This window comes from Jaculus jaculus, chromosome 12 (assembly GCF_020740685.1).
Source record: "Jaculus jaculus isolate mJacJac1 chromosome 12, mJacJac1.mat.Y.cur, whole genome shotgun sequence".
NCBI lineage: Eukaryota > Metazoa > Chordata > Mammalia > Rodentia > Dipodidae > Jaculus > Jaculus jaculus.
Genome location: NC_059113.1, coordinates 87,279,546 through 87,291,413, shown reverse-complemented (window position 1 = coordinate 87,291,413; position 11,868 = coordinate 87,279,546). Strand labels below are relative to the sequence as shown.

Genomic DNA, 11,868 nt, shown 5'->3' with positions numbered 1-11,868 from the left:
TCGGTCTCTTCCTGTGTTTGTAAATAAATAATTAAAAAAAAAAAAAGCAAATAGAGCAGGGCATGGAGACTCATGCCTTCCATCCCAGCACTTGGGAGGCAGAGGTAGGAAGAGCCCCATGAGTTCGAGGCCAGCCTGAGATTACACAGTGAATTCCAGGTCAGCCTGAGCTAGAGTGAAACCTTCCTCGGAAGGCCATAAAACAACACCCTCCCCCCCAAAAAAAACAACAAAAACTCAAAAAAATAAGCCAGGCGTGGTGGTGCACACCTTTAATTCCAGCACTGGGAGGCAGAGGTAGAAGGATCGCCTTGAGTTTGCGGTCATCCTGAGACTACATAGTGAATTCCAGGTCAGCCTGGGCTACAGTGAGACCCTACCTTGAACCCCCCACACAAAAAACTCAACAAATTATACTCACACATTCCTTATACTTGCACCATGCTATCATGTTAGAGAGACCGCCTTCATATAACTTAGAAAATATGAGACAGGCAGTGGTTCCCATACGGTTATTTTACAAGAAACAGGTGATACTGTCCTACAGGGCTGGGGAGATGACTTAGGGGTTAGGGCCTGCAAAGCCAAATGACCCAATTTCAATTACCCAGGACCCACGAAATTCAGATGCACAGGTGGTGCATGCATTTGGAGTTCGTTTGCAGTGGCTGGAAGCCCTGGTGCACCCATTCTCTTTCTCTCAAACAAATTAATAATAATAAAAATCGCCTTCCAGGGCTGGAGAGATGGCTCAGGGGCTAAAGTCACTCGCTGACAGCCAGGGTTCCGTTCCCTAGTACTCACATAAAGTCAGAGGCATAAAGTGTCTGGAGTTCCTTTGCTGCAGCACGAGACCCTGGTGCACCCATTCTTTCTCTTAAATATTTTAAAAATAGTGTTATGGAGGGCCGGGCGTGGTGGTGCACGCCTTTAATCCCAGCACTTGGGAGGCAGAGTTAGGAGGACTGCCGTGAGTTCGAGGCCACCCTGAGACGACATAGTGAATTCCAGGTCAGCCTGAGCTATAGAGAGACTACACCTCGAACCCTCCCCCCAAAAAAAGTGTTGTAGAAAAAAATAGTCCTGTAGGAAGGATGCTGTTTGTAGTAAACTTTTATTGCATATGAAAGGTTTGAATATTATCATCGCTGTGTAGACTTTTTTTTTTTAGTTTAAAAAGGTGCGTTAGTAAGTCACCATGTCTTAGAATCCAAGAATCCACAGAACTTCCTCGGAGTTACAAGATCTCTGATTCACTATCACACTATCCACGTTTCCCCTGCATTTCAGAATAAAAACCTCTTCAAAGAAGAGTTGCTTTTGAAGATGGGTTAGGATCACTTCCAAGTAAACAGGCGCTGAACAGCTTCAAGCACGAGGTACGTTCTTCAGGGAGGGACCGAAGACACGAGCCCCTCGTTACTTCTCCAACATTCGAGCCCCGGTCTCGGTTATTTCCACGGCTGGTTCCCACGTTTTCAAGCACAGCTGTCTTCGTTCACAACTCGTCGTGGGATAACATGGTTCCGAAGGCTCGAAGCCGGTCCAGGTGGCTCCCGGTGCCCGGTCCCTGGCCAGGGAGGCTGCAGGCGCCCTAGCCCAGCAGGACGGGGCAGCCGAAGCTCTTTGTTAGGGACACCGTGGTGGCGCCGGGGTTTGTGTTGGGGACAGATGAGGCACTGGTAAGCCTAAGCAAGAGCCGGAACGAGCCGCTCCCGAGCGCCGCAGGACCAGCCGGGGCAGCGCGTCCATTGGCTTTTGTGCCCTGGAAGGCGCGCGAGCGTGCCGTGCCCGGTGGTGCCCCTTTGTTGTGCAAGTGCGCTCGGCTGGCTTTCTCCGCTTCGAATTCGCACGCACCCGCGACCAAACACCCTCCTCCTCCGCGTCCATGCGCGCACCGACAATGCCGGGGACACCGAGCGAGTTCTGCGCGCCCCGAGCGAGGCGACAAAGACGCGCACGGCGCGGACGCCCGCGGATCCCGGGCGGCTGCGCCCAGGGGTCGCCGCGCTCCTGCAGCCGCGCGCTGGGGCCCGTCGCCCCGGGGCCACCTCTCCGGGGCACCAACCGCCGCGGCCCCAGGGCCGTTGGGCGGGTGGTCATTTCTGGGAACGGGGCGGGACCGGCGGTGGGGCTGGACGAGGCGGGCCTGGAGGCGCTGGCAGCGGGGCGGCGCCGAGGGCCGCGGGGCGGGGCGCCACGTGCGTCACCGGCCGGGGTGGGGCGGGGCGGCGTCGCGCTCTCTCCCGCCCGCGCCGCCGCCTTCCACCACTTAGCTCAAAGCGACCGAGTGGGGACACTTAGGACCCGGGCTGAGTTTTGTTTTTGCACCCCTCTTTGATTTCTTACGAATGGCCCTAGTGGCCCAGCGCGGGGGAGCCATCAGCCGTCATCCTCGGAGGAGAAGAGAGGAAGCGTCCCGAGTTGGGGATGGGGGTGACCACCGGGGGCCAGCGGGGAGGACCCCCCCCGCGCCCCAGAGTAGCGTGTGTCTGTGTGTCGCGCCGGCCGGACACTTGCAGGTGCACGCGCGGTCCCCTCCATCCCCGCGTGGGAGAGACCCCGGGGAGGGGGCGTCGGGGAAGCTTCGGGGAGGGGGGGGGACAAGTGGCGATCCGAAGGCTCTCTCCCCCAAGTTAGGCGGGAGTGGAGGGCGCGCGCGAGGCGGGCCGGCGGCGGAGGGGGGAGGACCGGGGCACGGCGGGGGCCCCGCGGGGTATAAATAGCCCGGCCGGCTTTGACAGGCGCGGCTGGTGACTGGCGGTGCCGCCCCCCGTGCCGCGCGGAGGGAGGAGCGCGCCGAGCGGCCGGGTGGGTGGGTGGGTGGGGGAGGCGGACTCCAGTGTCCTGGTGGCGGCGGCAGGAGGCCGAGGGGGAGGAGCCGAGGCGGGTGCCCGAGGGAGGAGGAGGAGGAGGGAGGGGGCTACAGTGCTCCCCGCGCCGGGCTCCGTGTCGCCTCGGGTCGCTCGGGCGGTTGGGCTGCCGTGTGTGTGCGTGTGTTGGTGTGTGTTTGCGGGGGGGGGGGGTGTCGTTGGATCCGCGCGTCTCTGTTTTGTCTCCTCCCGTCCCCGTGGCGCGAGGGGCTCGGGCCGCCGGGCAAGGCCACCCCCCCCCCCACGTCCCCGGCTTCCCTCCGGACGCCCGGCCAACGGGTGGCGACGGCCGCGCGGCTCCGTCTGCGGCCCTGCGGGGGAGAGGGCGAAGGGACCCGGCGGCGCTGGTTCCGAGGCGACGCGGAGAGCGAGGTAAGATCGCGGGCCGCCGAGCGGAGAGGGAGGGCGCGGCGGGGACGCCCGGCTTGTCCCGAGTGCCGCCCGCTCCTCCTCCGCGTCCTCCTCGGCGCCCCCGCCCCGCGCCTGTGTTGTTTGCGGAGGGCTTTTTTTCTTTTCTTTTCTTTTTTTTTTTCCTCCTTTCCCGGAGCCTGGTGGCGGTGACACCGGCGGGACTCCGGGGCCGGGAGGGAGCGAGGGAAGAGACGGAAAGTGCTCCCGGGCAACGGTCGGCAGCGGGGCTGGGGAGAAAGGACCGCGGCGCGCTGCGTGCCCGGCCGCGGGCACCGCGAGGAGGAGCGCGGGGGGCGGGCTGGGGCCGGGCGGCTCGGGGGGACCCCGGCGGGCGGGCGGGCGGCGGGGGATGGGGCCCGGCGCGCTCTGTTTACATCCCCGGCGCGACTCGCCGCGGCCGCGGAGCGCGGGGACTGAACCGATGACCCGCCCGGGCTCGCGCGCAGGCCAAGGGCCAAGGGCGGGGGTCGGGCTCGGGCTCCGGCTCCGCAGGAAGCGCGTCCGTCCTGGGAGGGTCGGTACCGGCCCGGGGGAGGGCGGCGAGCTCGGGGCGGGGACCTGCGAAGGCTCGGGCCGGAGGACCGGACACCGGTTTCCTTCTCCCGCTGCCTCTCCCCCCCTTCCACACCCCCGGATTCCCAGCCGAGCCTCCTGGGCGCCGCTTACCTTTCCTTCCCTCCGCCGCTCCGGCTCGCACGACAGGTTATACTCGGTTCTTTTATTCTCACTCCTGGCGGGCCCTCGGATGCCGCCGCCGCCGCCTCCTCACCCTCCTCCAGGTTCCCGGGCGCGGGCGGGAGGGAGGCTTGGCTCTGATCGGAATCTGTGTTTTCAACAAAACAAGACACCCCCCCCCCCCGCACACACGCCCGCGGGATCGGGAACGGGCGCGTCCCAGTGACCGCCTTCTGGGTCCCCTGCTGGCGGAGCCGGCCCTCGGGGACCGCGCCGGGGCGCGGGGAGGACGGCGGCGGCGCGGGCCGGGGCCGGGGCCGGGGCCGGCGGGACGCGGTGGTCCTGCGTGGTCAGCGCCGGGCAGCGGGGCTCCCGTGTCCCGAGACCGCTTCGCGCGGCAGCTTCCATGCGTGACCGCCCTGAGCTGCAGGGAGCCTGGAAGTTCTTTTCGTACTTGTTTACCGGAGCCCGAGGAGGGGACGCTTCATTGTAACATCCTTGTCCTCTCCTTCCTTGTGTTCTCGGGCATGGTTTACAACGGCTTAAAATTTAAGCTGGGATGAGAAAACAGTGATCGCGTGTTTGATAATCAGATTTTTTTTTTGTTTGCGTTTTATCTGTGCGAGAGGCAAATTTTGTACTTTTTCTAAATGACAAAATGCCAGAAGAATGTCCCCATACTTCCATAGGATTTGAGCCTTCCAGTTTCTTTAGAAGGTTGAATGACTTCATGTAAGACTGCAGGTAGACCCAACAGTTTATTAAATATATTAAATTCTACAACTAGATTTAAAGGGGTTTAGGAGCAAAGTTTACAGGAGGCTATACAGTTTGCAGAGTGTGTTCATGTGACTATGTAATTGAGACGTCTGGTAGTTAAACATATGAAGACGAAAGTTGGAGTGTTTTGAATCTAAATATTTACTGGTATCCTATTTTTAAGCTGAATTTCTTGGGTTACTCGTGGTACCTCATTTCAGACAAAAATACTCACCAAATAATCCGAGTATGTTTGGAAAGAATTTGAAACTGGGGTTTTTCCGTTTTCAGGGTTTGATGATTCCTATCAGTGTTGGTTTTACCTGTTTATGTTTTATGCCTCTTTTGGGAGTATGGTGGGATAGGAGAAGTAATTTACTGAGGTATAATTCACACGTCATTCAATTGATTTAAAAGTTCAATGGAATTTTGGGCTGGTCATGGTGGTTCACGCCTTTAATCCCAGCACTCTGGGAAGCCTATGGTTGCTGTGAGCTCCTGGGCCCTCCTGAGACTACATAGTGAGTTCCAGGTCAGCCTGGGCTAGAGTGACATCCTACTTCAGAAAAAACAAAACAAAAAAATCCCAAACAAGTCGAAGTTCACAGGACTATTAAAGTTTATCCACAGCGTTGTATAGACATATCACACTCCACTTTGTTTGAAACACAATTATCATCTTTAAAAAGCATAAACCAGGTGTGGCTGCACATTCATTTAATCCCAGCTGAGGTAGGAGGATGGTCATGAGTTTGAGGCCACTCTGAGACTACCATGGTCATTCCAGGTCAGCCTGGGCTAGAGTGAGACCCTATCTCGAAAAGCAAAACTGGGGGATACACACACACACACACTCTTAGTGGTGGAGTCCTTGCTTCCCATGAAGCCTGAGGTCCTGAGTTTCAATTCCCAGTATCACAAAACAAAAGCCCAAAACCATAGTCTCTCCATTCCCCCCAACACTTCCTTCCTAGGGCAGTACTCCTCTGGTTTCTGTTCTTTTTTTTTTTCTTTTTAAACAAGGCAGGATTTCACTTTAGTCCAAGCTGGCCTGGAACTGGAACTTATTCTATAGCCCAGGCTGGCCTTGAACTCACAGTGGTTTTCCTGTGTCAGCCTCCCAAAGACCTGTGTCACCAGGCCCTGCTCATTCATCTGCTTCCTGTGTCTACAAGCATTTGCCTCTTCTGGATGTTTCCTATAAATAGAAGTGTCTGCTGTATGTGTTCGTTCTGTGATGAGCCTCTTTCACAGAGCCCGAAGTTTTCCCACTTCATGCATGTTGTGGCGTGTGTCAGTACTTTTCTTTTGCTGAGTAATGTTCCCCTGTATGGGTATATTACATGGTGTTTATCCATTCACCAGCTGATGGGCATCTGAACTTCTGTTTGGCCATGATGAATAATATTTGTGTGCACATTTTTGTGTGGACAGGGTTTCATTTTTCCAGGGTGTACACTCTTTAAATAAATCAGGTTTTTGGCTTAATACCAAAAAATTCATCCATTTTGAGTGTATGAGTCAGTATTTCTAGTAAGCATATAGAATAGTGACACTTTCACAAGCCTGTTGTAGAATACCTTTTTCTACCTCTAAAATTTCACGCTGGCCTGTTTGTGGCTAGTCCTCCTTCCTACTACTCAGCCCCGGGTCCGTTGGCAATCATCTGTCTTCTTAAGGTTTGCTTTTTCCTGGATGTTTTCACTCCACACAATCACATGGTATTTAGTCTTATATTTGGTTTAACTAAGCAGAGTTTTGAGATTTATCTGCGTTATAGCTTGCTTCTGGATTTTTTTTTGTTTTGTTTTTGGGGTAGGGTCTCACTCTAGCCCAGGCTGACCTGGAATTCACTATGTAGCCTCAGGCTGGCCTCGAACTCAGGGTGATCCTCGTACCTCTCCTCCTGAGTGCTGGGATTAAAGGCGTGAGCCACCATGTCCTGCACCTTGTTATATGTTTAACCTTCAAAAAAACTACCTGTTTCTCAAAGTGGCTATACTATACTGTTACACATTCTAAGCAGCAATTTGTGAGAGTTCCAATTTTCAAGCAAGCACCTTTAACTGCTGAGTGATCTCCCCTGCCCAGAGACAACTCCAAATTTTGTCAACACTTATTACTATCTTATTAGTTTTTCAAGGTAGGGTCTCACTCTAGCCTGGGCTGAACTGGCACCCACTCTATGATCCCAGGCTGGCCTTGAACTCACAGCAATCTTCCTACCTCTACCTCCCGAGCACTGAAATTAAAGGTGTGCACCACTACACCTGGTTTATTTACTTTTTTTTCGAGGTAGGGTCTCACTCTAGCTCAGGCTGACCTGGATTTCACCATGTAGTCTCAGGGTGGCCTTGAACTCAGGGCGATCCTTGCTGTTGCCCATGCTGACCTGGTATTCACTATGTCAGGCTGGCCTCTCACAGAAATCCTCCTACCTCCACCTCCTAAGCACTGGGGTGAAAGGTATGCACCACTATGCCCAGCTTATTTTTACTTCTGTTTGTTTGTTTGTTTTTGTTTTTCAAGGTAGGGTTTCACTCTAGCTCAGGCTGACCTGGAATTCACTACGTAGTCTCAGGGTGGCCTTGAACTCACAGCGATCCTCCTACCTCTGCCTCCCAAGTGCTGGGATTAAAGGCATGCACCACCCCACCCGGCTTTATTTTTATTTTTTATACGTCAATCTTTGAGACAGTGTCTCAGTAGCCACGTCTGTCCTGCGACTAACTCATTGTATGGTTGAGAATAACCTTGAACCTCTGATCCTCCTGGGTCCACTTCCCTGAGGGCTGGGTTGACTGGCCTGAGCATCACCCCGGTTGATGCAGTGAACCCTGGGCTTCATGCGTGCTGGGCAAGCTGAGCTGCATCCCTTTTGAGTTATGGCTGTGAAGTGGCCATTCTGGTGGATATGAGGTGGCTAGTGATTTGGAACTTTAATTTGAATTTTCCTTGTGACTCATAGTATTGAGCAGCCTTACTTGTGCTGTTTAGCCACTTATGTGTCATTTTGCCCATTTTTTTCTATTTTAATATTTTATTATTGTAAGCAGGGAGAGAGAGAGAGAGAGAGAGAGCTAGCGAGCATGAGCATACCAGGGCCTGTAGCCACTGCAAATGTACTCGAGAGGAATGCGCCACTTTGTGCGTTTAGCTTTATGTTGGTATCGGGGATTTGAACTTGGGCTGTCAGGCTGTTCAAGCAAGTGCTTTTAATCACTAAGGCATTTTTCCAGCCCTTTTAAGTCCCCCCCCCCTTTTTTTTTTGGTTTTTTGAGGTAGGGTCTCACTCTAGCTGAGGCTGACCTGGAATTAACTATGTAATCTCAGGGTGGCCTCGAACTCACGGCGATCCTCCTACCTCTTCCTCCCAAGTGCTGGGATTAAAGGCTTGTGCCACCATGCCCGGCTTTTTAAACCCATTTTTAAATTGTCTTTTTGGCATGTTCTAATATATTATAGATGTGTTTTTTTAAAGAAGTATTTATTCATTCATTCATTCATTCATTCATTCATTCAAGAGAGTCAGTAAGGATGCTCAGGGCCTCTTGCCACAGCAAATGAACTCAGAGGCTTTATGTGGATACTGGGGATTTGAACCTGGACTGCCATGTGGATTATATCATTTGTTGAAGAGACATTTTTATATTCTAAATGTTATGTTTACCTTTGGATTTGAAAAAGTAGTTTTAAGTGTAATGTACTAGGGAGAAACTATTGCATAAAGTGCCTCATTTAAAAAAATTGGAGAGATGGCTTAGTGGTTACGTGCGTGCTGTGAAGCCTAAGAACTCTGGTTTGAGGCTTGGTTCCCCAGGACCCACATTAGCCAGATGCACAAGGGGACGCACGCATCTGGAGTTCGCTTGTAGTGGCTGGAGGCCCTGGTGCGCCCATTCTCTCTCTCTCTCTGCCTCTTTCTCTCGCTCTGTTGCTCTCAAATAAATAAAAATGAGCAAAAAAAAAAAAAAGATTAAAAAAAAATTGCTTCAAGCATCATTTGTTTTCTGAGGTAGGGTCTCACTCTAGCCCAGGCTGTCCTGGAATTTACTATGTAGTCTCGAACTCATGGCAGTCCTCCTACCTCTGGCTCCTGAGTGCTGGTATTAAAGGCGTGTGCCAACATGCTCAGCTCCAGCATCATATTAAAAAAATATATATATTTATTTGAGAGAGAGAGAGAAAGAGAGAATGGGCATGCCAGGGCCTCTAGCCTCTGCAAACTCTAGACACGTGCTACCTTGTGCATCTGGCTTATGTGGATACCGGGGAAAGGAAACTGGGTCCTTAGGCTCCATAGGCAAACACCTTGACCACTAAGTCATCTCTCCAGCCCCTATCTTTGCACTTTAAAGAAATTTATTTATTTAAAAGAGAGACAGAGAGAAAGAGGCAGCTAGAGAGAGAGAAAGAAAATGGGTGCACCAGGGCTTCCAGCCACTCCACTGTAAATGAACTCCAAACACACGTGCCACCTTGTAAACCTCTGATCTTATGTGGTTGCTGAGCCCTCTCTCCAGCCTCTGTCAGCTTCTATTGATGTGTTTATTTTTCCACAAAAAACTTTTTATTGGGGCTGGAGAGATGGCTTAGCGGTTAAGCGCTTGCCTGTGAAGCCTAAGGACCCCGGTTCGAGGCTCGGTTCCCCAGGTCCCACGTGAGCCAGATGCACAAGGGGGCGCACGCGTCTGGAGTTCGTTTGCAGAGGCTGGAAGCCCTGGCGCGCCCATTCTCTCTCTCTCTCCCTCTATCTGTCTTTCTCTCTGTGTCTGTCGCTCTCAAATAAATAAATAAAAAATTTAAAAAAAAAAACAAAAAAAAACCTTTTTATTGGAGTAAGAGAATGAATGAATGAATATGTGCCAGAGCTCCTGCCGCTGCAAACGGCCTCCTGAGCGAGCACAGTTTCGTCCTCTGGGTTTATGTGGGTCCTAGGAAATGGAACTCGGGCCAGCAGGCTTAGCAAGCAAGCTCCCTTGGCTGCTGAGCCATCACTTCCAGCCCCACAATTTTTCTTTTTTGTTTTTTGAGGTAGGGGCTCACTCTAGCTCAGGCTGGAATTCACTATGTAGTCTCAGGGTGTCCTTGAACTCATGGCAATCCTCTTACCTCTGTCTCCAGAGTGCTGGAATTAAAGGAGTGTGCCGCCATGCCCGGCTTCCACAAATTTTTGAAAGTTTTTTTTAATTACTTTTATTTATTTATGTGACAGAAAGAGGCAGAGAGAAGGAGAGAAAGAATGGGCATGTTAGGGTATGCAACTACTGCATACGAATTCTAGATGCATGCGTCAATTTGTGCATCTGGCTTATGTGGGTCCTGGGGAATTGAACTTGGGTCCTTTGGCTTTGCAGGCAAGTGTCTTAACCCTAAGCCATCTCTCCAGCTCTAGCCCCACAATTTTTTTAAATTTTAATTTATTTGTTTACAGAGAGGAAGAGAACGAGAATGGGCATGCCAGGGCCTCTTAGCCAATGCAAATGAAGTCTAGTAGCAGGTGCCACTTTGTGCGTCTGGCTTGTACTGGGGAATTGAACCTGGGTTCTTAGGTTTCGCAGGCAAGTGCCTTAACTGCTAAACCATCTCTCCAGCCCTCCTTTTTCTTTTCTCAAAGGTCATACTGACTTTTTTTCCTGTTTTTTCAAGGTAGGGTCTCACTCTAGCCCAGGCAGATCTTGAATTTACTCTGTAGTCTCAGGCTGGTCTCGAACTCACAGTGATCCTCCTACCTCAGCCTCTCAAGTGCTGGGATTAAAAGGGTGTGCCACCATGCCCAGCTTTAAGTGATTTTGAGATACTTACTTCTTAGGAATTCTAGTTTTTTTTTTTTTTTTCTTCTTTTTTTGAGGTAGGGTCTCGCCTTAGCTCAGGCTGACTTGGAATTCACTATGTAATCCCAAGGTGGCCTTGAACTCTTGGCGATCCTCCTACCTCTGCCTCTGGAGTGCTGCGATTAAAGACATGCACCACCACACCCAGCTGGAATTATAGTAATTTTTGTTCTCTCTTCCTGTCCTTCCTTACCCTCCTTCCTTTTTCCCCCTTTTTATTTTGAGAAAGGGTCTCACTGTGTAGCCTAGTCCATCCTGGAACTCTCAAGGTGATCCTCCTCCCTCAATCTGCAGAGTTAGGATTTCAGGCACATGCTACCCAATCTGATAATAACTGTTTTAATTTATTAGTCTGTTTCTGATTAAGAACAACTGAATTGTGATAACATGCAGAAACTTTGCTCCAGTATACCTCCAGTCCCATAAAGTAGTTTATGTCTTCTAAACATAGCAGTGCCCTTTTTTTTTTTTGGGGTGTGTGTGTGTGTGTGTGTGTGTGTGTGTGTGTGTGTTTGTGTGTGTGTTTCTTTTTTTGTCATCTTGGGGAGTATATGCCATGAGGCCCATACTGGACTGGAAATCCTGGCTCATGTGACTCCCCAGTTAGCCTCTGGAGCAGCTGAGACTATAGTCATGTGCCACTGAGCCACTTGGGATTTTTTTTTTTCAGTTGTATGTCTTTTTTTTTTCCCCCTCTCCATGTAGCTCAGGCTGACCTGTAATTTGCTGTGTAGCTCAGGGTGGCCTTGAAATCACAGTGATCCTCCTACCTCTGCCTCCAGGGTGCTGGGATCAAAGGGGTGTGTGCCACCATACCTGGTTCAGTTATGTCTTTTAAAATACTGTTTTTATTTTTACATGCATGTTCCTTTCTTTGTATAGATCTGCCTCTTTGTGTTGTTGGTTTATATGTAGTTCTACTGATTAGAGTTGCAGGCTGTCATTCTCTTCATCCTGAAGGAATCTTGTAAGGCAGTTCTGTTACCAATGACTTTTCTCAGCCTTGAGTGCCTTGAGATTGTTTTTCTTTTGCTGCTACGTTGGAAGAATAACTTTTCCTGGATGTAGAGGTCTTGGCTCTCAGCTTTATTGTCAGTACCGTGAACATCACCTCCTGCTTTCTGGCCTCCATTGTTTCTGATAGTTTTAGTTTATCTGCGTTGGAAATTTCTTATTTTGGCTTTCAACAGTTTTATTAGGGTGTGTTAAGGTATGAATCCCTTTCTTTACTTCATCTTGGATTTGTGTAATGTCTGCTTTTTCTTTTTCTTTTTGAGGTAGGGTCTTGCTCTACCCCAGGCTGACCTGGAATTCAC

The 11,868-nt window shown here is 51.3% G+C and overlaps 1 protein-coding gene across 7 annotated transcripts in view; it reads left to right on the top strand.

Annotated features, from left to right (window-relative positions):
* The first annotated feature begins 2,307 nt into the window (after positions 1–2,307).
* The window catches only part of Elf2 (E74 like ETS transcription factor 2), a 110,941-nt gene continuing 101,380 nt past the window's right edge, over positions 2,308–11,868 (top strand). For 2 of the 7 annotated variants that reach the window (XM_045130998.1, XM_045130997.1), the window contains exon 1: positions 2,309–2,522. The gene's annotated coding sequence lies outside the window, so the exon portion shown is untranslated. Of the gene's footprint in view, positions 2,523–3,143; positions 3,246–11,868 lie in introns of those variants that run through there. The other 5 variants (XM_045131000.1, XM_045130999.1, XM_045131002.1 and 2 more) reach the window with 4 other exon arrangements.